General features: G+C 39.9%; 1 protein-coding gene and 1 non-coding gene across 6 annotated transcripts in view; one reads left to right on the top strand and one right to left on the bottom strand.

Moving 5' to 3' along the window:
- The window catches only part of LOC105465188 (oxysterol binding protein like 1A), a 226096-nt gene that overhangs the window by 38472 nt on the left and 163753 nt on the right, over window positions 1–23871 (bottom strand). The gene's annotated exons all lie outside the window — the stretch shown is intronic.
- On the top strand, window positions 18993–19097 carry LOC112423824 (U6 spliceosomal RNA). The gene has a single exon (XR_003014383.1). It is a non-coding gene; the product is annotated as a U6 spliceosomal RNA (small nuclear RNA).

The following is a 23871-nucleotide window of genomic DNA, read 5'->3' as shown; positions in this document are numbered from 1 at the left end:
AAATCTAGTCTTAACAAAGTTGTTTTTAATGGAAGAACAGTTTCTGCTTCATTTTACAATTCAACTTATGTTAATTAAAATTAAGTAAAAAATCAGGTCGCGTGCCATGGCTCATGCCTGTAATCCCAGCACTTTGGGAGGCTGAGGCAGGTGGATCACAAGGTCTGGAGTTCGAGACCAGCCTGGCCAAGATGGGGAAACCCTGTCTCTAATAAAAAATATAAAAATTAGCCAGGTGCAGTGGCAGGTGCCTGTAATCCCAGCTACTGGGGAGGCTGAGGCAGGAGAATCACTTGAACCTGGGAGCTGAGATTACGCCACTGCACTCCAGCCTGGGCGACAGAGCAAGACTCTGTCTCAAACAAAAAGTAAAAAAATCAGTTTCTCAGTCATACTAGCCAGATTTCAAGGGCCCAAAAGCCACGTGTGGCTAGTGGCAACTGTACTGAACAGAATGGATCTCTGTGATTACTTCTGAAAACAAAATGGTTGTATTGTTTCAAGAATAGGGTGGGGAACAAAAATCTGCCCAATTTTACAAGTCTAAAGTCAAGAACAGACAAAAAACAGTCCACAGTCTAATCATCAAGAAAATGCTAAATCTTCTGCAGTGTTATTTGAAGAAGCAGAGGGAGTAGAGAAGTTTAAAAAAAAAATTAGGTAGGAGCTTCAGTTAAAAAAAAAAAAATTGTGTTGCAAAGGATGTGTTTCCATATTTAAAACTTTCACTCCCTCTGCCAGGAAAAAAAGAAGAGAGAATTCCCAAATGATGTTGGATGGCAGTGTTACTCCAGGCAGAAATAAGAACAGATGAGAGCAGCGACCAGCATTTTCAGGCTGAAAGCACAGTTCAGTGATTCTCTCTCCGTGGAGTTTATCTGAGGGTCATTATCCAGCATTCTATGCTTCCTTTTTCTCTTCACGCAGAGAGAACACACCCTGTACCAGGGACTGGCAGTGATATGTCCTGGTTCTATTTTCAACCATACAGATGACATTACGACTATCTAGACAACAGCACAATAACTGGTTTTTCAAGGAAGAGTCTCACAGTGGTTTCATCTATGTGATGCAAACAGCTCAGCTTGCTGGCACATCATTATTTCCCTGCTACACAGCATTGTAGACAGACCCCAAAGAACCAAATTCATTTAAGAAGTGTTGACTAACAAATGCTGTGCTTGAATCCCCTTGTCCCGAAAAGTTGTGCAACGTCAGGAGATAACGATCTCCAAAATCTTTAAACGTTATTTGGATGGCAGAAATGACATGTTATTTGGGCCAGGTATGGTCGCTCATGCCTGTAATCCCAGCACTTTGGGAGGCTGAGGCAGACGGATCACTTGAGGTCAGTAGTTCGAGACCATCCTGGCCAACATGGCGAAACCCCGTCTCTACTAAAAATACAAAAATTAGCCAGGCATGGTGGCACATGCCTGTAAGCCCAGCTACTTGGGAGGCTGAGGCAGGAGAATCACTTGAACCCAGGAGGCAGAGGTTGCAGTGAGCTGAGGCTGTGCTACTGCACTCCAACCTGGACAACAGAGCAAGACTACATTTAAAAAAAAAAAAAAAAAGAACAAAGAAATTATATGTTATTTGGAAGCTGAGCCTCACAAATTTACCTAACTGCACAGATCTCCCTTATCTATCCGCTGGACACTGAGCCCACCTCCTGCCTCTGCTCCGTGGATTGCTAGGTTAAACACTCAACACTGTTTGCTCACAGAGGCCCTCTGAAAAGAAGAAAAAGATGATAACACAAAGGTAGGCAAAATTAAGCTTCACCTGGAATTGGCTGCCAGGTGTTTCATGCTTTGCAGGTTTGCCTCCTGATATTTCATGAGACACACATGAGCTCTTCTGGGTCTTCGGTATGTGCATACATATTTTTACTGAGATATCCTTATACTTGGCAGGAGGTGGGGGAGGTGTCATCCCTTTCATGGAGGATATAAAAGAACCGTGGAATGGAAACCAGAGTTACAGCGCACACTCTTGCTACCACCCAGCTGTGTAACCTGGGGCAAATCTTGCAAGTCGAAGCTACACAGCTGTACAATTCACCTTCTTCTGGCAGCTAGATCTGCACTAAGAAAAATGCCTAGGACAATTAAAGCTTCTTGGAAATGAAGGTTCAACTTCTTACCTACACGCCAGTTTTAAAGAATTTTTTAAATTATTTGTTATTTTTATAAAGCACAAACATACTAAGATAAAAACACTCATTGTCAGTGGTGACATCATCTGTCCACTAAATTATCTTCTCACACGTAGGCGCTCTTTGTGTATTATAGACATTTCATTCACCACCTGCATTACAGATAACTTATCCCAAGTATAACACTGGCTGTGTGATTCTGTTTACGGTATGATTTGCTAAACCAAATCCACCTACCAGGGAAGGCTATATATGTTATTATCATAATCTACATGTGAAACGTAAACGAACAGCTATCATTCAGTATTTTCCAATGAACAAAACAATTCATTATTAACAAGTATTCCAGAAAAAAAGGTAAATTTCTTAATTCACAACGTTTGGTAATCTTGACCTTAAATTTTTAGGAATTCAAGTTCTATGTCAAAACCAAAACAACACATACAATTAAAACAATCTTCTCGGGCATATACCAAATGGTAGTAAATACAAGTAAATTAGAGAGGGATGGAGTATATGGTTATTTTTCAAATTGAAAAATAAGTACTTTTTTTGGAGACAGAGTTTCGCTCTTTTTGCCCAGGCTGGTGTGTAATGGTGCGATCTCAGCTCACTGCAACCTCCACCTCCCGGGTTCAAGCGATTCTCCTGCTTCAGTCATCTGAGTAACTGGAATTACAGGCATGCACCACCATGTCCGGCTAATTTTGTATTTTTAGTAGAGATGGGGTTTCCCCATGTTAGCCAGGCTGATCTCGAATTCCTGACCTCAGGTGATCCACCCTCCATGGCCTCCCAAAGTGCTGGGATTACAGGCGTGAGCCACTGTGCTTGGCCAAAATATATTATTATATAACAAAGAAAACGACCTACAGATAAAGGACAAGCTAGACCTCTTCTCCTGCACCCTCCAACACCAACAGTAATAGCACAAGTGCTCCTTTCCACACCCCCTCTTCATACAAACAAGGGTATACAGGTATGTGCATTTTTTAAATTGAAATATTACCCTAGGCCGGGCGTGGTGGCTCAAGCCTATAATCCCAGCACTTTGGGAGGCCGAGACGGGTGGATCACGAAGTCAGGAGATAGAGACCATCCTGGCTAACACGGTGAAACCCCATCTCTACTAAAAAATACAAAAAACTAGCTGGGCGAGGTGGCGGGCGCCTGTAGTCCCAGCTACTTGGGAGGCTGAGGCAGGAGAATGGCGTGAACCCGGGAGGCGGAGCTTGCAGTGAGCAGAGATCCGGCCACTGCACTCCAGCCTGGGCGACAGAGCGAGACTCCATCTCAAAAAAAAAAAAAAAAAAAAGAAAAAAAGAAATATTACCCTATAGATCACATTGCTTTTTCATGAAATATCAAGGACACTCCCCTTCAAATCAACAGACACAGGTATATCTTTCTAATACCGTCAGGCACGTGTATATGTATGTGGTAGCATATAGCACACGCGGATTTTTAATGTCGTCTTTCCCTGTTTGTTCTTTTTGCTTGCCCCCTCACTCCTCCATCTCCACCACCACTCTACCACCCTATAATCCACGTTAAGAAGCTGGCATCTATTTTTCTGTGCTTTTCCACAAGTTCCCAAAGGGCCACATGTAGAGCGTACATGTGTGCACACACAAAGGGGTATGCTGCCCTTAATATTCCAAATTAGGGTACTAATTATACACACTTCTTTATGGTCTGCTTTCCAATACTATGTGCAAATTTGTTGACGTCAAATGGTATACTAGTTATTTTAAGGAATGTATAATATGGCATAATACTATGTATCAAAATACATTTTGTCATTCTCCATGAAAAGCATTTACCATTTCATTCTTTTGCTACAATAATGCAACAAAAATATTTCAATATATGATGCATTCTTATTTAAATCTGATGCCTTCATTTTAATGGGGCAGAGCACTGGGGTTAAAATTGCTGGGCCAAGGAGTATCTCTATTTCACACATCCATAGATGCGGCCAGACTGCTTTCGGAGAAGCTTTTAACAATTTCGTATCTCACCAGCAGTCTATGAGCACTCTCTTCTTCCCACCAGCAAGATTTGGTGTAAACAGGTGTTCTTGTCCTTTTAGGTTTTGGGTCTGATTGCAGTAGTGATGCTCCCTTGTTATTTTACTTTGCTTTTTCTCGACTATTAGTGGGTCAGAACATTTTTCATATGCTTAATGACCACCTGAATTCAAAGATGGTCAACTGCCTATTTATATCATCTATACTGCCGGATTTTGTTGTTGTTATGAATTTTTTTTGTATGTGATAGCTATTAATCTTTTGTCACCTAGATTGCACATAGTACCATCTGCAGGTTAACAAAAAACTTTTACAAACAAGTATGTCTCTTTTTTAAAACATAGATTCTGTGTTTTCTATCTTGGTGAAGGCTTCTCCCACCCTAAAGCTGTTTCTTTTTTTTTTAACATGATGTTCCCATTCTCTAAATGATATGTATTTCTCTCTCTCTCAAGTCCATATCTCTACATAAAGATAGCTAGGTCTCTTTAAGGGGTGGGTCCTCGTTTGCTCACTTTGGGCCACTTGTGACTAAGATTCTCATGCCCTCTATGCCTTTCACAAACGGGGCCTGTGAAGTGGCCCTACTCCCTTTCTCCGAAGACAGAGGAGCTCTCTCTCCAACACTTCGCTTACTCGCAATTCCAGGAATCTTAATAGTTTATATTTTTATTTAGCTTCATTCCAGCTTCTATCTCTGTTCAAAAGACCCTTGATCATTGATTTGTATGTTTCAGGGAAGACAGAAAAAGTTCAGGTGTTTTTTTAAAAGCAACACTTTCACAAACGCTGTGACATCAAAATATCCCCAGGCTAGCTTTAAAGAGTTCTACTAAGATGAAGTGGATGAATACTAATGGCTAGCATTTAGTGAGAGTTTGCTCCAGTTTAGACTGTGTTAATCACTTAATGTGCATCACCTCATTTAATCCTCAAAGTAATCTTATTAGGCACTCTTATTAAATAACCTGTCCATGGTCATACATTGAATTAGTAGAACTGGATTCTTTAACTCCACAGCTGTCGCTCCTGGCTTTCAGAACTCTGACTGCGTGAACTTGAACATGTAACTAACCTATTCCAAACCTCGGTTTTTCTTAGAAAATGACAATACTAGTGTTTCATATGGCCATGGTGGAGTTCCCATGAAACGATGCATACAAAGAGTGTTTTTAAAACTTTTGGTCCCATTCATTCTGGTCTATAGACTCAATTTAATGGTAATATAACCAGCATTTTAAAAAATGAAATCAAATACATCTGGCAAGGGTAGGTACTGTTAATGAAAATTCTGTCCCAGCAATACACATACACCCCAGTGTGCATTATGTGGTCAAATATAATTTTATTTTAAATATGGAAATTGGTCAGTGATAGAAAACATTCAGCCCAGGGCCTGGTAGGTAGAAAACCTTCAACGTGAAGTAGAGATTGATATTATTATTAATTTTATTTATATTATTAATAATTATTAATAATTATAATAATTAATTATAATTAATTAATGAAAACTGTTTCATCTTCCTGTCTGAGCTGTTAAAGATTTAAAACTACTATGACTTTTTGGATGAAAAATTTACTAATTACAGTTTCAAAAGATGATCTAAAAATGGTTATTAAACAATTTTCATAACTATATTAAGGTTTTCACAGAGAAACAGGAATGACACTGTTTCTACTGCCCTGGAGAAAAGCAGAAAATGAAATGGTTTTCACCACTTGTGCTTCCTTCCCCTAGGAAGCCTTTTTTGTTGTTGTTTTCAGACAGTCTCGACCTGTCACTCAGGCTGGAGTATAGTGGTGTGATCTCGGCTCACTGCAACCTCCACCTCCAGGGTTCAAGTGATTCTCCTGCCTCAGCCTCCCGCGTAGCTGGGACTACAGGCATGCGCCACCGCACCCGGCTAATTTTTGTACTTTTAGTAGAGATGGGGTTTTACCATGTTGGTCAGGCTGGTCTCGAACTCCTGACCTCAGATGGTACTCGTGCCTCGGCCTCCCGAAGTGCTGGGATTACAGGTGGGAGCCACCGCACCCGGATGGAAGGCTTTATACCTGGATGGTAAATGCCAGCCAATGGCTCTCACCTGGGACCGGATACAGGTATAAATGGAAGAGATTTTTCAAATTAATGAACTATCCCTTCCAAGAGCTTCTGGTTAGGAGGCTGCAGAATACTAAACAAAGAATCTTTAAGCAAAGACTGCGGTTAAGACATAATGAAGCAACTTGGGAGGGACTCTGACTTGGAAATGTCCCTTTCTTTTCTGCCATTTAATAATTCATTGATATTCTTTGTTTTAATGTCATATGACCAGAGTGAAAGTGCTGGGACAACTCTGTCCAATTAACATTTTTCATTTAATTGAAGTGATGAAAGAACATACTAATAAATCCCAAACTTAATTTTACTGCACCTTAAACATTCCATTGACATGATTAGATGGTACTAAAACTCATTCCCATCCAGATCCGAGGGTACGTCCTCTCCTAACCCATCTTTGGGAGAAGACTTCAAGCATGCTCCTCCATTCAGGCTTCTCTTCTGCACCCAGCCTTGGGGAATGATCTCAAACTCACCCATGATGTCAGCAATGGGATTTTAAAAGCAACTCCAAGGTTCTAATTTAGGACAATGAAATTGGCTAGTTCCATGTTCAGCTTAAATTTCACAATTCTTTATTTTCCCTACCTTCATTCATTCCCTCTGCTGTTTCTTACATATCTACCACTCAGAGTGTAATCCTCCTCCCCTCCGAGACTCTGAGATTAGAGACTATGTCTTATTCTCCTCTGTGTCCTTCAGGGAACATAATATTTTGCATATGACAGGTGCTCAAAGTTTCAAAATAAATGATTTTACCTAATGTCTCAAGTTACGATGGAGGTGAAGAAAGAAAAACAGTGAAAAAATGATACGGATAAGTAAGCAATGAGGTATGAAGAACACAACAATCATTTTCTGTCTTGCTCTGTTGCCCAGGCTGGAGGCAGTGGTGTAATCTCAGCTCACTGCAACCTCCACTTTCCAGGTTCAAGCGATTCTCCTGCCTCAGCCTCCTGAGTAGCTGGGATTACAGGCGCCCACCATCATGCCTGGCTAATTTTTGTATTTTCAGTAGAGACGAGGTTTCGTCATGTTGGCCAGGCTGGTCTCGAACTCCTGACCTCAGGTGATCCGCCCGCCTTGGCCTCCCAAAGTGCTGGGATTACAGGCGTGAGCCACTATGCCCAGCCTCTTATGTCACTTAAGAGACTATTTGCAAAACTAACTTCTTTAACAAACATTTTCACTTGTGCTTAACAAATAAGTATTTGTTATTAAGTATTATGTAGGAATCACAATTTTAGGTAGCAGAATATTGATCTGGATATTTAGAAAAGTGAAAAACAACTTAATTCTTACCTCTGATTCAAGATTAAAGAATGATATAAAAATCTAAGAAAACTATTCCACAGAGAAACAGATTTCAACACATCTGTAACTACAACATTGACAGTCTGTATGTATACATGTATATTGTTGTATGTGTGTTTTGCACTTGTATGTATAACTATTTGCAGTTATTAGATACTTATCACCTGTCTTCTCAACTATCAGACTTCTTATCCTTTCCTCCACATCCTTCCTTCTGTCACCCAGGCTGGAATGCAGTGGCACGATCTTGGCTCACTGTAACCTCTGCCTCCTGGGTTCAAGTGATTCTCGTGCCTCAGCTTCTGGAGTAGCTGGCACTACAAGCATGTGTCACAACACTGGCTACGTTTTGTATTTTTAGTAGAGACAAGGTTTTGCCATGTTACCCAGGCTGGTCTCAAACTCCTGGCCTCAAGAAATCCACTCGCCTCAGCCTTCCAAAGTGCTGGGATTACAGGCATGAACCACTGTGCCCTGCCTACAAGTCCCAATTTAAATCTAATTTAATGACACGGCTTGTATCTTTAATTTCTATTGCCCTGCTGAAGTTTACTGAACACTCAAAGCAAAATAGTCTTCCAAATTAGGAAGTCATTAGAGCTAAACTATAAAATAAATTTGAATTCACAAAAGTAATTAGATTTTAAAATTATGTTCGAGAGTAAATTACTGTAGTAATAAAAAGTCTTACTTCATTTTCACAAACGATGCATAATCTTGTTTGAAAAAAATCTTTACATGGTTCATCTGGGATAGAGCTCACAAGTCTATTCTTTAAACAATGGTTGAAAAACAAACGATGAGCAGAAAAGCCTAGCAATCTTACCACTGGATAAATATATTCTGACTTACAAGTCATTTGAAAAGTACCAAATTCCATTGTTAGAAATTTAATACTCATCTCTCCACCCCTTCTTTGTCCTGGTTGGGGCATAAGGAACCACACACAATGCAACACATTCTCTCCATTTGAAAGGCTAAGAGTTTCCACACACACTGTTATTCACCTATCACCAATTTCTTGACAACATGCATAGTTGCTGCAGCAAATGTACTTACTTAAACTCTTATTACCATTAGATTCCAAGCCCTGTTGAACCTGCAGTGAATGGTATAGAACCTGTAATATAGCTACTTAGCACACATTGCTGAGATCAACTTTATGCCAGATGATTTTCTATTAATTAGGGATCTAGAACAAGTAAATTGTCCCATGCACATTTACAAAAAGAAACAATTATTCCATAGTATCAACAACAAAAAAGGCTATTGTTTACTCCGAGGAATTAAAATGTTGCATCACAAAATTTCTGATGTGCTCTAAATACCTTTCATTCTTCTGTCATTCTCTTCGAAAGACACTGACAAAGCTGACTTCAAGAACACACCATTGGTGATACCAAAGAGCACCAGGGCAGTGGCTAAAAGTTTGGGGTAGGCAACGATTACTGAGAGAGAACCCCCAGAGAGCACTAACATAATAGAAAAATTACAAAGTGGACTTCATTAAAATTAAACACTGTTCAAACAAAGAAGAAATTAAAGACTTCTGTTCGTGATTAAAGAAATGAAAGGGCAAGCTACCAACTAAGAGAAAATACCCATAACATGTGTATTTGATATAGGATTAGTAACCAGAATATATAAAGAATTACTACAAATCACTAATACAAAGACATACAAACAAATTTAAAATGGACAAAACTCCCAGACACGTCACGAAAACAATGGCTAAGAAAAACATGGACAAGCATTCAAAATCAGTAAGAAAATATAAATTAAAACCACAAGGCCGGGCGCGGTGGCTCAAGCCTGTAATCCCAGCACTTTGGGAGGCCAAGACGGGTGGATCACGAGGTCAGAAGATCGAGACCATCCTGGCTAACACGGTGAAACCCCGTCTCTACTAAAAAATACAAAAAACTAGCCGGGCGAGATGGCGGGCGCCTGTAGTCCCAGCTACTCGGGAGGATGAGGCAGGAGAATGGCGTAAACCCCGGAGGCGGAGCTTGCAGTGAGCTGAGATCCGGCCACTGCACTCCAGCCCAGGCGACACAGCGAGACTCCGTCTCAAAAAAAAACAAAACAAACAAAAAAAAAAACCACACAACGAGACATCATGTCATACCTACAAAACACCAAATGTTGGTGAGGATGTGGAGCAACTAAAATTCTCACGTATTTCTGACTGCAGTGCAAAAGGGTACACATTCAGGAAACAGTACACTTACAAAGCTAAACACACATCTCCCCTATGACCCAAAAATTCTACTCCTACATAGTGAAGAGAATGAAAACATGTCCGCAGAAAGGTATCTAGAAGAACATTTATAAAAGCTTTTTTGTTTATAACTCCAAACTGGAAAAAACCTAAATTCCATCAACAGGAGTATAGATAAGCTGAATTGTGGGATATTCAAACTAACATAGCATTCACTAATAAAAAGAAACAGGCAATGATATATACAATAGGAATGAAAGCCAAGACACGGTGTTGAGTGACTAAAGACACACTCAAGGAGTAGGCGCTCTGTGATTCATTTCTAATGCAGTTCAAGATAAGACTAATCCATAGTGGCAGAAATCAGAGCAGTAGCTGTCTATGGAGAGCGGGGGATTAACTGAAAGGGAGTCAGAGGGAACTTCCTGGAGTGATGGAAATGTTCCATCTTGACTGGGATGTTAGTTACATGGGTCTGTGCACCTGACAAAACTCACCAAATTTATATCCAAGATCTGTTATTTTCACTATATAAAAATTATACTGCAACCATGAAACAAACAAAAAGAAACTATAATGTAATATAACCTGTTGGTTTAGATTAGCATTTCTCAAACTTTTGGTCTTAAGATCAATTAAACTCTTAAAAATTATTGAAGACCCTGGGGCCAGGTGCGGTGGCTCAGACCTGTAATGTCAGCACTCAGTTCGAGACCAGCCTGGCCAACAACTAGAGATGGTGAAATCCCATCTCTACTAAAAATACAAAAATTAGCCGGGCGTGGTGGTGTGTGCCTGTAATCCCAACTACTTGGGAGGCTGAGGCAGGAGAATTACTTGAATATGGGAGGTGGAGGTTGCCAAAATCGTGAGCAGTGAGCCAAAATCGTGCCACTGCACTCCAGCCTGGGTGATGGAGTGAGACTCCATCTCAAAAACAAAACAAAACAAAACAAAAAACAAAAAAACCCTTATTGAAGACCCCAAAAGAGTTTTTCTTTCACTTTCATTTCTCTCTCCTTTTCTTTTTTTTTTTTCTTGAGACAGGGTCTTACTTTGTCACCCAGGCTGGAATACAGTGGTATGATCACGACTCACTTGCAGCTTTGGCCTCCCAGGCTCAAGCAATCCTCCTGCTTCAGCCTCCCGAGTAGCTGGGACCACGGGCAAGTGCCACCATACTCAGCTACGTTTTCTTTCTTTTTTGGTAGCAATGGGGTCTCCCTATGTTACCCAGGAGAGTCTCAAATTCCTGGACTCAAGTGATCCTCCCACCTTGGCCTTTCAAAGTGCTGGGATTACAGGCATGAGCCACCGTATCTGGTATAGTTTTCTTTTAATGTGGATTTTATCTATTGTTATTTACCAAATTTTTTAAAAGCTGAAAATAATTTATTATTAATTCATTTAATAAAAGTAAAAGTGATATGTTAACCTAAATAACTGGTTTTTTTTTTTTTTTTTGAGATGCAGTCTTGCTCTGTCTCCCAGGCTGGAGTGCAATGGCGTGATCTTGGCTCCCTGCAACCTCCACCTCCCAGGTTCAAGTGATTCTCCTGCCTCAGCCTCCTAAGTAGTTGGGATTACAGGCACTCGCCACCACACCCAGCTAATTTTTTGTATTTTTAGTAGAGACAGGGTTTCATCAGGTTGGCCATGCTGGTCTCAAACTCCTGACCTCAGGTAATCCGCCCGCCTCGGCCTCCCAAAGTGCTGGGATTATAGGCGTGAGCCACCGCACCCAGCCCTAAATAACATTTTAATAGAAAAAGACTGTATTTTCCAAAACAAAAATAACTTAGAAGAGTAGCACTGTTTTACATTATTGCAATCTTTTAAATGTCTGGATTAAGAAAGGATAACTGCATTCTCATAACTGTTTCTGCATTCAGTCTGCAATTTCTTATATCAAGTAGTCTAGAAACTTCATTATAAACATTTAAGTGAATGATAGGAAAAAGGCACATTTTTAGTAATATAATGAAAACTGCTGTAACTTTGTTGTCCCCTGAAAGAGCCTTGGGGACCCCCACTCCCCACCACAAGGGTCCAAAATCTTCACTTTCTAGAACCACTGGCAAAGACAGTCAGCAAAAGGGCTTTCCCTTTTCCCAGTACGGATTTAAGAAACTTTGGAACAAAGCAGTTAAAAAAAAAAAAAAAAAAAAAAAATTCCGGCCGGGTGCAGTGTCTCATGCCTGTAATCCTAGCACTTCGAGAGGTTGAGGTAGGTAGATCACTTGAGGTTAGGAGTTCGAGACCAGCCTGGCCAACATGGTGAAACCTTGTCTCTACTAAAATACAAAAATTGGCTGGGTGTGGTGGCGTATGCTTATAATCCCAGCTACTCGGGAGATTGAGCCATTGCACTTCAGCCTGGGCAACAGAGCGAAACTCCATCTCAGAAAAAAGAAAAAAAATCAATTCATTCTACAAATATTGACTACATTTCAACTACTATAAGGTTTTAAGGATATTAGGAAGCTGGATAAATAAAATATCGAGGAATGTTTATAGTTGAGATACTTCTGTTTCAAAATGTTATTTCATTTCTGGAATCTGCTTCAGAAACTTTTTTTTTTGAGACGTAGTCTTGCTCTGTCACCAGGCTGGAGTGCAGTGGCGTGATCTCGGCTCACTGCAACCTCCACCTCCTGGATTCAAGTGATTCTCCTGCCTCAGCCTCCTGAGTAGCTGGGACTAAAGGCATGCACCACCACACCTGGCTAATTTTTTTTTTTTTTAAGCACGGATGGGGTTTCACCATGTTGGCCAGGATGGTCTCAATCTCCTGACCTCATGATCCACCCACCTCAGCCTCCCAAGGAGCTGGGATTACAGGCGTGAGCCACCATGACCGGCATTCAAAAACTTTAAAACTCTGGCACTTCTGCTAAGTGGGCTTAAAAATATTTGAAATAAATAAGATAGTTTGAAACAAATATGACCTTATTTTAATAAGATAGAATTCAAAAATTTCAACCAACACATTCATCTTTAGTAGTTCACCTGACTGCCTAAAAGTTCGATATGATTTTTCACATTCTCTTAACATTTAAATCTGAGAGCAAATACTGGGTTTTAGTCACACAGCTCTCAAAATCTCACCCTAAGTTGATACAATTTGATTTTATCACAATGAAAATGATGCCCGCAAACAAGGGAGAAAATGTTTGCCCTCCAGAGGTGGTAAGATTTATTCCACAGTCTTAAAAATACTATTATTTCTCAGTTGTGTACTATTAATTAAAACTTTAGTTGTAGGCCGGGCGCGGTGGCTCACGCCTATAATCCCAGCACTTTGGGAGGCCAAGGCAGGCGGATCATGAGGTCAGGAGATTGAGACCATCCTGGCTAACACGGTGAAACGTCGTCTCTACTAAAAATATAAAAAATTAGCCGGGCATGGTGGCGGGCGCCTGTAGTCCCAGCTACTCAGGAGGTTGAGGCAGGAGAATGGCGTGAACCCGGGAGGCGGAGCTTGCAGTGAGCCGAGATCGCACCACTGCACTCCAGCCTAGGCGACAGAGGGAGACTCTGTCTCAAAAACAAAAACAAAAACAAAAAACTTTAGTTGTAATGTATATGAAGATTCAAGACCTTCAAAGTTATATTTGAAATACTTGATAAGTTTAATATACATAAATCAATAGAAAGTATCTAAAATTTACCTATACAATTAAATTCCTGAAATTTGCCTATCCCCATTTCAACAGAAGCAGCATTGAGGCTGGTCTTAAAGAGGCCAATCACTTAAAACTCTTCCTGCACGACTGTTATTATAATGCACCCTGTACCTAGTTTCACGTTCGAATTCAGACAAATACAGCCATCACAAAGTTCTCTCTGCATATCTGGAATGCCATTCTGAAGCCTAGTATAAAGGAGCACCATATCTTACAGCTTAGAGATGAGGGTGACTCAACAGCTGGGTATTTAACCTGCTGTTAGACCTCTCCAACTAAAATTAGCCTAGCGTCTTAGAAGCAGGTCAGTACAAGTCTAAGACAAGAGCTCTAAGACTAGTCATACACCATTTTTAGTTACAAATCTTTAAAACAAATCCAATGACTTGGTTTCCTATTTTAAGTTTAATAATTTGATGTGGCCGGGCACAGTGGCTCACGCCTGTAATCCGAGCACTTTGGGAGGCTGAGGCAGGCGGATCACCTGAGCTCAGAAGTTGGAGACCAGCCTGGGCAACATAGTGAAATCCTGTCTCTACTAAAAATACAAAAAAATTAGCCGGCCGTGGTGGCGGGAGCCTGTAATCCCAGAAATCCCAGTTACTCAGAAGTGCAATGGCTTGAACCCAGGAGGCAGAGGTTGCAGTGAGCCAAGATTACACCACTGCACTCCAGGCTGGATGACAGAGTGGAACTGTCTCAAAATGATAATAATAATAATAATAAAATCTGATGTAATTATCTGATATTACTATTTAATTTTGCTAATATTTCCATAACTTAAGATTCTTTTTCATTTTTGATCTTTTAGATTACTTATCTATAGTCTATGATTGCCACTTAACAAATCTGGCTCTACACAATAAAAAGGTTAGGGTGCTCTTGTTTTACAAGAGGTTTTACTTGTTTTGACTTTAATAAGTTAAAATCATATGTACACAATTTTAAAGTGATTTTCACAATGGATTTCTAAAATTTAGAATTCGTTGTCAAGCTTCAAGAATGCAGCACATTTTCTGTTTCTCAGTTTATTACCATAACTGAATTAACAGGAATGCTTACAGAATCTTCACATTTGAAAGCAAAAAGGAACTGATGAAAAATTATCTCTGAACCAGGCTTCTAGTTGACTAAGATGATGTCATTTTAGGCAGCTGGATTGCCTTACTATAGGCCTGCTTCACAGTGTTCAGCACAGTCCTGAGGAAGGAAAGATGAAACAGAAAGGCCGACCTTAACCTAGGGACAAAGTCACTATTCTTTGCTCACCTTTATCTCTAAGAATAACTTAGATTTCATGCAACGAGTGCTGGAACAGATGGATGCGAAGTCATTGAAATTAAGTGAAAAGTGAGAGTAGATCATGGTCATTAGGACCTAAAGGAAATGGTCTGAACAACAGAGAGATTAATGCAATACATGGTGAATACTGCACAGATCAGAGCTAACTACTGTCATTCCTAAAGGATTAACTAGGACTCCTGCAGTGTGGAGCTCTCTAAGGAGCAGAGAGGCTTCAAGGCGGTGAGCACACATCTTCTACTAACATCTCTCCACATTCCAAAAAGGGTCCAAAGCTGTCTTATTACTGGTAGTTTTGTTGTTTGGGGAGGGGAAAGAAGCCCATCCTGACTGTAATAGAAACCTCCTGGGCTCTCTATTGAGAAAGGTTCTGTCTCAGAACTTGAACCCCTCCAGCTGGATTAGGAGGCTGGTGGTAGCAGTAGGCGGTTTGGTGAGACCTCGAGTTCTCTACTAGAATGTAGGTTTGAACTTTTGATAAAAATTGTTGATCTTATGTAAGTCTGGAGCAAGGCTGTTTTTAATGGGCTGTATGTTATCTGGAACACTGCAGACAAGGATTTCTGATCACCGAAACAAGGGTTTGGGGAAAACGGTGCAAAAAATACTTCACAACAAGAGAAGACAAAAAAGGAAGCAGAGATGGACTGAATAACAGAAATGTCCTTCTGCAAATATGACTGTGTTGCTTTTCATGGCTCTGAACTTTCCAGACTAACTTCCTTTCAAACCACACCTACTTTTTCAGAATAAATATAACAATTTGTTTGTGCTTTGCTTTAGCTATGTCCACAGCCTGATTTAACTTCGTTTGTAAATGATCTGAGATGCTTTTGATTGCTTACCATCAGAGGGATAGAATTTCTAGGAAGGGAGTTGAGTTTCTGGTTCCTTCCTGCTCTGTGATAATAACACATAATATCTCCAGGGTTCTCTGACATGTATGTTATTTTCCCATCTGTTTCCTTTTGGATTGCTCTAAGCATAGTAAACTACCTGTACTGCATAGGACTGCATTCTTCCCCTTTGCTAAAGCAGGTTTTTTTTCTGCTGAGAAAGATTACACTTTGTCCTAAAACATACAATCAGATCTGAAATTTACTACGGTAAAATGGACAACTTACGCTAAACTTCAAATTCTGGCTGAACACTGTGCTGTACCAACATGATACAACAGCAGATTATAGCCCAGACAATGGGAACATACCACATTTTATGCAATCAATGTGTTTTGAAGAGTTGTGTATAAACCAAATTTTTCTAAAGATTCTAAAGCACAAGGCAAACCAACCAACCAACCTTTAAAGGATCTATGTGGTTTTTAAAACAATCACTTCCTTAATTTATTTACCTTGCAATTTTTTATTATTATATATGGTGTTTTCTGAAAGAGGAAAATTCCTCCTAAGCTACCAAGCAAAGCAAATAATACCAAAGAACTCTGTGTCCCCTGAGGCGATTTTCTCCTTTAGGCAAAATTTAGATTGGCACAGCTCCAAAGGAAAACAGATACTTCAGTGTATTTGTAGAGACCAAATCCCTTAAGTCACCAGAAGTCAAGACACCCAATCTATGATTTATTAGAAGATGTGGGCAGAATAAACAGGGTAAGGCAGACCATTACAAGGCTATGTTACTGTGAAAGGTATTTCCTAGGCACTCAAAATCTTGTGTTCATGTGTGTTGGGAGTGGCAGGGTTGGGGGAAAAGGGTACATCCAAGGGAGTGGCAGGGTTGGGGAAAGAGGGTACATCTTTGGATAAACAGATCGAGATGTCAAGCAAGAATATACATTTTAATAAATATTTAACTGCCTCTTTCTGTGGACATTCTGAGGATTGTGTTTATAAAGTAAACTTGAAATAGAAATTGGATATTTACCTAAGATACTGAAAAAGTCTAGGGATCAAAAGGAGAAAATAATGAGATTTCTGAATGGTGAAAGCAGTATCAAGGGGCCCAGGAATAAATAACAGAGCTTACAGCCTCTCTTCACCTCTTGTTTACATTTGACAATGTAACTTTACAACCAGCTTTGTGGAGACCAGACACACCTGTGTCTTCTCAGTAAAATGAAAAACCCGCCGAGCGAGGTGGCTCACACCTGTAATCCCAGCACTTTGGGAGGCCAAGGCGGGCAGATTGCCTGAGCTCAGGAGTTCAAGACCAGCCTGGGCAACACAGTGAAACCCTGTCTCTACTAAAATACAAAAAAATTAGCCGGGTGTGGTGGTGTGTGCCTGTAGTCCCAGCTACTTGGGAGGCTAAGGCAGGAGAATTGCTTGAACCCAGGAGGCAGAGGTTACAGTGAGCCGCGATTACACCACTGCACTCCAGCCCTGGCGACAGAGCAAGACTGTGTCTCCAAAAAAAAAAGAAAGAAAGAAAAACCATGTTCGTGGATTTTAAAAATATGGGCAATTTTTCTTATTTCACATTTACCAATAGAAAACAATGTTATTCTAAGATCAGTACTTTCATTTCAGCTACCTCTTTCTTCAATTCCAGTGTCAAGGGACAATATAAACTTCCAAAACTCAAAGGTCTTTTCATATAAATTAAAAAGAAGGACAAAAACCATTTTATTTACCCATTTTTGCTTAGGGTTCATTGGCTATTTTGTTTTTTAAAAAGGGGAGGAAAGGTTTCAGCTCTCTTCGAGCAATAAGACTACAAACAACGGTCAATACAGTAGCAATGAACATCCTTACCACTCAGATTGTTATTTCTAAATATTATTTCCCACTAAAATGAAATATGGCTCCTTAGAGAAACAGCTGACTCTATGTCTGGGGCAGGAAACAAACGATGTAAGCCTGAAACATTTTTTTCTTATCAGAAAGCAAGGCAGCTATCAAAGACAGTGAAGTTACTGCCTATAAAAATTACAACTAAAAAAAAAAAAAAAAATTACCAAAGAAACCAACAAAGGTCTTGTCAGATGGACACAGAAGCCAACCCAGAGGGGCTTACTCTGACCAAAGAGGGGGAAAGATACTGTAATAGATTTAAACAAATCCAATCCCTGGGCTCACATATCACCTTTGTAGGATGCTAGGGAACCAACATATAGATCATTTTGTAAGGAGGTACTAGGAAGTTCTTTATTTCTTGAGACGAGTTTTGCTCTTTTTGTTTTCTTTTTTGAGACAGTCTTGCTCTGTCGCTCAGGCTGGAGTGCAGTGGTGTGATCTCAGCTCACAGCAACCTCCACTTCCTGAGTTCAAGCAATTCTCCTGCCTCAGCCTAGTTGAGCATAGTTGAGATTACAGGCACCCACCACCACGCCCAGCTAATTTTTGCATTTTTAGTAGAGACGGAGTTTCACCATGTTGGCCAACTGGTCTCAAACTCCTGGCTGGCCTCAAGTGATACACTTGCCTCTCCCTCTCAAAGTGCTGGGATTACAGGTGTGAGCCACTGTACCCCGTCAGAAGCTCTTCTTTATAGATTTTCAGCTAATAAATGTAGAAGGAATGACAGAATTGAAAGACTACTGTTTTGTAGCACCTAAAGAAATAAGGATGAAGACAATGATCAACAACTAAACCATTAGGTGAAAGATGGTCAGGCAACTTTATAATGGATGTGTCAGATTGTCAATGACTAAACCCAAGAATCAATCTCAACATCACAGAAAGAAGAGAATCAGTGAGCAGATGCTGTCTGACTGATGTCATAGGAAGTACCTGTGGTTTGTGTGCCTATGAATTTTGTGCTAAAAAACTGAAACATAAATCTGGGCACACTTCTGTAAATAACCATCAGTCCACAGGAAATTCAGGAGTAGAAGAACATGTGGAATGATACCCCAGGAATACAACCGGAAATATCCAGATGGTAGAATACTCTACATAACAAATGACCAGGTTCCTTGAAAAATAAATGGCAAGAAAAAAATGGGGGAGGGAAGAGGAAATCCAGAGTAAAATGACTTAAGAGACATATAAAACAAAGGCAGTATGTAGAACTTTGGGATCCAATTACTAAATACCATTTTGGATCCAATTACTAAATGACATTTACAAGACAATCGAGAAAATGTGAATACGAACTAAACACTTGATGATAATTAAGAAAGTATTAGTTATGCATAATAGTACTGTGGTTTAGAGGCAAAAAAGACTCCCACTGTTTTAGAGACACATACTGAGTTATTTAAAAGATGAAATGAGTGCTTGCTTTGGCAACACATATACTAAACACTGGAATGATACGAAGATTAGCATGGCCCTTGAACAAGGATAACATGCAAATTCATGAAGTGTCCCATATTTTTGTAGAAATCAGTTCAAGTAATCTGCGTACAATATGGTTTTTGTTTTGTTTTTTTGAGACGGAGTCTCGCTCTGTCACCCAGGCTAGAGTGCAACCGGGGTGCTTTCGGTTCACTGCAACCTCTGCCTCCTGGGTTCAAGAGATTCTCTTGCCTCAGCCTCCTAAGTAGCTGGGATTACAGGCATGCGCCACCACACCTGGCTAATTTTTGTATTTTTTGGTAGAGATGGGGGTTTCACTATGTTGGCCAGGCTGGTATCGAACTCCTGACCTCAGGTGATCCACCCACCTTGGTCTCCCAAAGTGCTGGGATTACAGGCGTGAGCCACGCCACCATGCCTGGCCCAACATAGTGACTATAGTTACTAACAATGTATTATATACTTGAAATTTACTAAAGAGAGTAGAGATTAAAGTGTTCTCACCATAAAAAATAAGCATGTGAGGTATGCATATATTAGCTCAATTCATCCATTATACAATGTGCAGTATACATATTTCAAAACACCATGTTGTACACTACAAATACGCAATTTTTGTTAGTTAAAAAGCTATGTTCTTAAAAAGAATAAAGATAAAATGGTATAGCTTGGATTTGCTTTAAAATTATAGGAGGTCGAGAACAGTGGCTCATGCCTGTAATCCCAGCACTTTCGGAAGTCAAGGTGGGAGAATCTCTTGAAGCTGGGGGTTCAAGACCAGCCTGGGTAACATAGCAAGACCCCATCTCTGAAAAAAAAAATTTAATTAGCCAGGCATGCTAGTGACGCCTGAAGTCACAGCTACTCAAGAGGCTGAGGTGGGAGGATCACCTGAGACCCAAGGAGGCTGAGGCTGCAGTAAGCTATAATCACACCACTGTACTCCAGCCTGGGCAATGGGGTAAGACCCTGTCTCACAACAAATAAAAATAAACTAAAACATTGATATGGCGATTTATAGATGAAACCAAGTTGGGCACATGGTAAATGTTGAGGCTGAATGATGGGAATCAAGGGTTCATTATATTATTCTACCTGTAGGCATGTTTGAAAATTTCCATAATAAAAAGTTTTAGAAATGGGATTTTTCACCTGAAAATATTTTTTTATTTATCTTCATACATAAGTTTCTTAGCTCTTTGCTAGTTGGTTGATTTAAGCATAGCCTTACAGATTATGGCTGCCCTAGAAAACTGCTCTCATTCACCCACAATAGTCACTCATCGAGAGTAGATGAGAACAAGCGCTTGTAGTCTGCTGAAAATATGTCTCAGCATCATTTGCTTAGAAAATGCTAGAACTGGAAGCAACTTTGGGGTTTTCCAACTGAGTTTTAAAGAGTCTCAGCCCATCTCCAAAAGAGCAACTCATATCTGCTCTTTACACTAGGGCAGGACAAGGTGAATATTCTGAGGAAAGATGCCTCACAGTTTCCCAGAGTAATTCCTGGCAATAAGCTGGCAACTCAACTTGGGTTTGTGAAGGTAATTCTCATGAATCTAGACTCACGCTGCCTTGTTTCTTCTTCCTAACATACTTGAAGTGACCCCATGGCCTAGCAGCTTGTTAGTCCTGGATGAGGTTTTCGAATTGGAGCCCTGTTTGCTGGATAACCACTCTAGTCTCCTCCTGCCAGGTTGGCACTCCCTCTCATTTGTTACGTCTCCAAAAGCACTTTTGTGGGAGAGATGGATGTCACATGTAATGAGAGTGGTCTGCTGGTTTTTAGTCCTCTGCTTCAGCTGCTGCCATTCAACTTGCCAATCTGTTCCAGGTGTCCAATCTCCACTAGCCTCTGATGACAGACACCTGCCAAGGCAGGACTGCCAACAGTCCGCCTACACCACAGCACAGTGGGGCCTTGGCTGACCTCCATGCCTTTTAGAGTACCAAGCATCCTCTTCCTTTACTATTCCTCTGCAAGCTTCTCATTGCCTGCTCCTTGGTCCCTAGTTCTCTTTTCTCTCTTGGGAGAGCTGAGATAGGCATGTGTCCAGCTTGTGAAAGAGGTGGGCCCCACAGCAGAGCTGCTTGTGCTTCTAGTGATGCTACTCATTCTTTTTATTGCAACCCTCTACTTTCCAGGACAAGTACTCCAGGCAGGGAGTGGGGAGATAAAAGGAAAGCACAGGCTCCCATTGTTCTGGGAACTACTGTTCCCTCCAGCCCCCAGCCCTCACCACAAATCTGGCTCATTCTGGACAGGGCTCTTGCTCTTTCTCTTACTGTTCCTGGGTTCTCTGAAAATCAAAGGTGTAGCTTAAGTGCTCCTGGTCACTACATGATGAGGAATTACCCCAAATATTTCCTGAGAGACAAGGATGTTTTTCTACCCAGGGCACCAGAGGATCTCTGGGTGGGGTGACTTGTTACTAACTCTATTCCCCGATCTAATGAAGTCTGAGCCCGGATCATCTATCCCATATCTTTAGGAAGTGAGATTTTGTTTGGGTTTGGTTTTTTTTCAGACAGAGTCTCGCTTTGCCACCCAGGCTGGCGTACAATGGCATGATCTTGGCTCACTGCAACCTCAGCCTCCTGAGCAGCTGGGACTACGGGCGTGTGCCACCACACTCAGCTAATTTTTGTATTTGTAGTAGAAATGGGGTTTCGCCACATTGGCCAGGCTAGTCTTGAACTCCTGGCCTCAAGTGATCCACCCACCTTGGCCTCTCAAAGTACTGGGATTACAGGCATGAGTCACCGTGCCTGCCCTAGGGAATGAGGTTTTAAAACCAAGGTGGTTTTATTCTAGTGATTAAATGTTTTCATGTTAAATAATTTTTATTTACCACTAACAATATTTTCTCAACATAATCTTACTTCCTGGAAGGTATTTTCTTAGCTTACGTTTTTTCAGGCTCTTTGTTTACCTTCAATTCCTCACTGAATTCCTTGTGTAAATGATTTGTGTGCAGTGACAACTGTTATATTACACTCCCCTTCCCTGCAGCTAAGAACTAGAATCTAAAGCAATCAGGAGGGTGAATCAACTAAGCAATCACCTGGGGTCCTAATCTACCATCTCAACAAAATAAACCTCTCAGGTTCTTAGCCACATTTACTACAGAAGGCTTTATTCAAGCTAATCAAGTGCAAGTATAGAATCAGATGAAAAAAAGTCCCTATCATATTTCTGTTATAAAAAAATCCTTCCCTATCTTAAACTTGTAAAGGTATTTTACATTTTCTGCCAAAGTATTTAAGTTTTGAACTTCCACATTTAACTGTTTGATTCATCTAGAATCTGTATTTACGTTTATGAAATAGAGATCCATTTTTTTTCTTCCATATTAAATGATTATCCAAGCACAATTTACCAAACCATCTATTCTTTCCGTCGCTCATCTGCTATGCTATAGCTCTATTACATATACCAGGACAATGAATTTTCCTTTTCAATAAGTTTTCTCTCTTTCAGAAAGTTTTATTATTACATTCTTTTTTTCCCCCAAGACTTATTCCTAGGTATGTGACTTTTTTAAAGCTACCGTAAATATATTCTCCCTCTTTTAATTGTAGTTTCTGTCTGTTGATGGTCCACGGAAATGTAATTGGCTGATTTATATACAGCAGCCTAGCCAAACTTTCTTACTCTAATAACTTCTACAAGTTTTCTATGGAGACGATGTCATCTAAGTTTTATGTGTATGTGTCTGGGTGTGGCCTCCAAATACTACTGAATAAAGAAGATGAGTGCAGGCACCTTATTCCTGATAAGAACTGTTTTAATATGCTATTATCAAGTAGTTTAAGTTTTAACCAGATTAAGTTTTCTTCTATTTGTGATTTGCTAATGTATGTATCGATCATTTTGAATAACTGTTTAATTTTGTTGAAATGTTTAAAATCTATTAGGTTGACCATATGGTTTACTCCTTTAATCTATTCATGTTAATATAATGAATAATGTTTACAGAATCATAACATGGATCCAACATTTTCAGATTCTGACTAATTTGCTTTTTGTCATTATCATTTACACTGTATCTGGCGGCAAGGTTGAAGTAAATATCAGTATCTTTACCACATATAATAAGTTTGGTAATACTGCTAACAAGTGAGAAGCTTAGAGTTCAAGATAAACATAATAAATTAGGCCCAACTGCTGAGAATTGCTCCATGGAATGTGGCCAAGATGGCAATAGCTCTGTAAATATAAATCTGACTACAGTACGGTGTCGGCTAATTTTCCACAAAGCAACTAGATATTTTCTGGAAAAAAGTACCACAGAAATGAAGGTGGTGAGATTTTAACAGCTTCCACATTAAAGTTCTGTTGCACAAATGGTTCTACAGCTAAAAAAGAAAATAATGGTTGAAAATGCTTGTTCTATTTTATAAGCAAAAGTTAAGCTGGGATTTAATACTTTCTATGTGAACTACAATTTATAATATGCTCTTTTCTCATTTAAAAAAAACACACATGTCTCTTTTTAAAAAATAGTTTACAATCCATATGTTTCCCATGTCTCCCTAAATTTATGTATTTCCCAGGGGGTACTACTGGTGGTATGGGGTGAGGGAGAAATGCAAGGTTTCTATGGGAAAGTTAAATAAATAGTAAGAAAATTACTTTTTTTAATAGTAAGGAAAATATAAATCTAAGACAAGGTCAAATACAATTTTCACATGAATTTTAAAGATAAAACACAAGATTTCAAATACATTTTTTGGTCACTTCAGGCTGATCCCCCAGGTCATGTAGCAACATATGTCTGTTTGTCTAAAACATAACCCAAACTACTATGAATACAAATTATTCTTGCTATCAATATAAAAACTGTCTATTAT

Source organism: Macaca nemestrina, chromosome 19 (assembly GCF_043159975.1).
Source record: "Macaca nemestrina isolate mMacNem1 chromosome 19, mMacNem.hap1, whole genome shotgun sequence".
Classification (NCBI taxonomy): Eukaryota; Metazoa; Chordata; class Mammalia; order Primates; family Cercopithecidae; genus Macaca; species Macaca nemestrina.
Note: the sequence above shows the minus strand (reverse complement) of the source record. Positions and strands in the feature narration are given on the sequence as shown.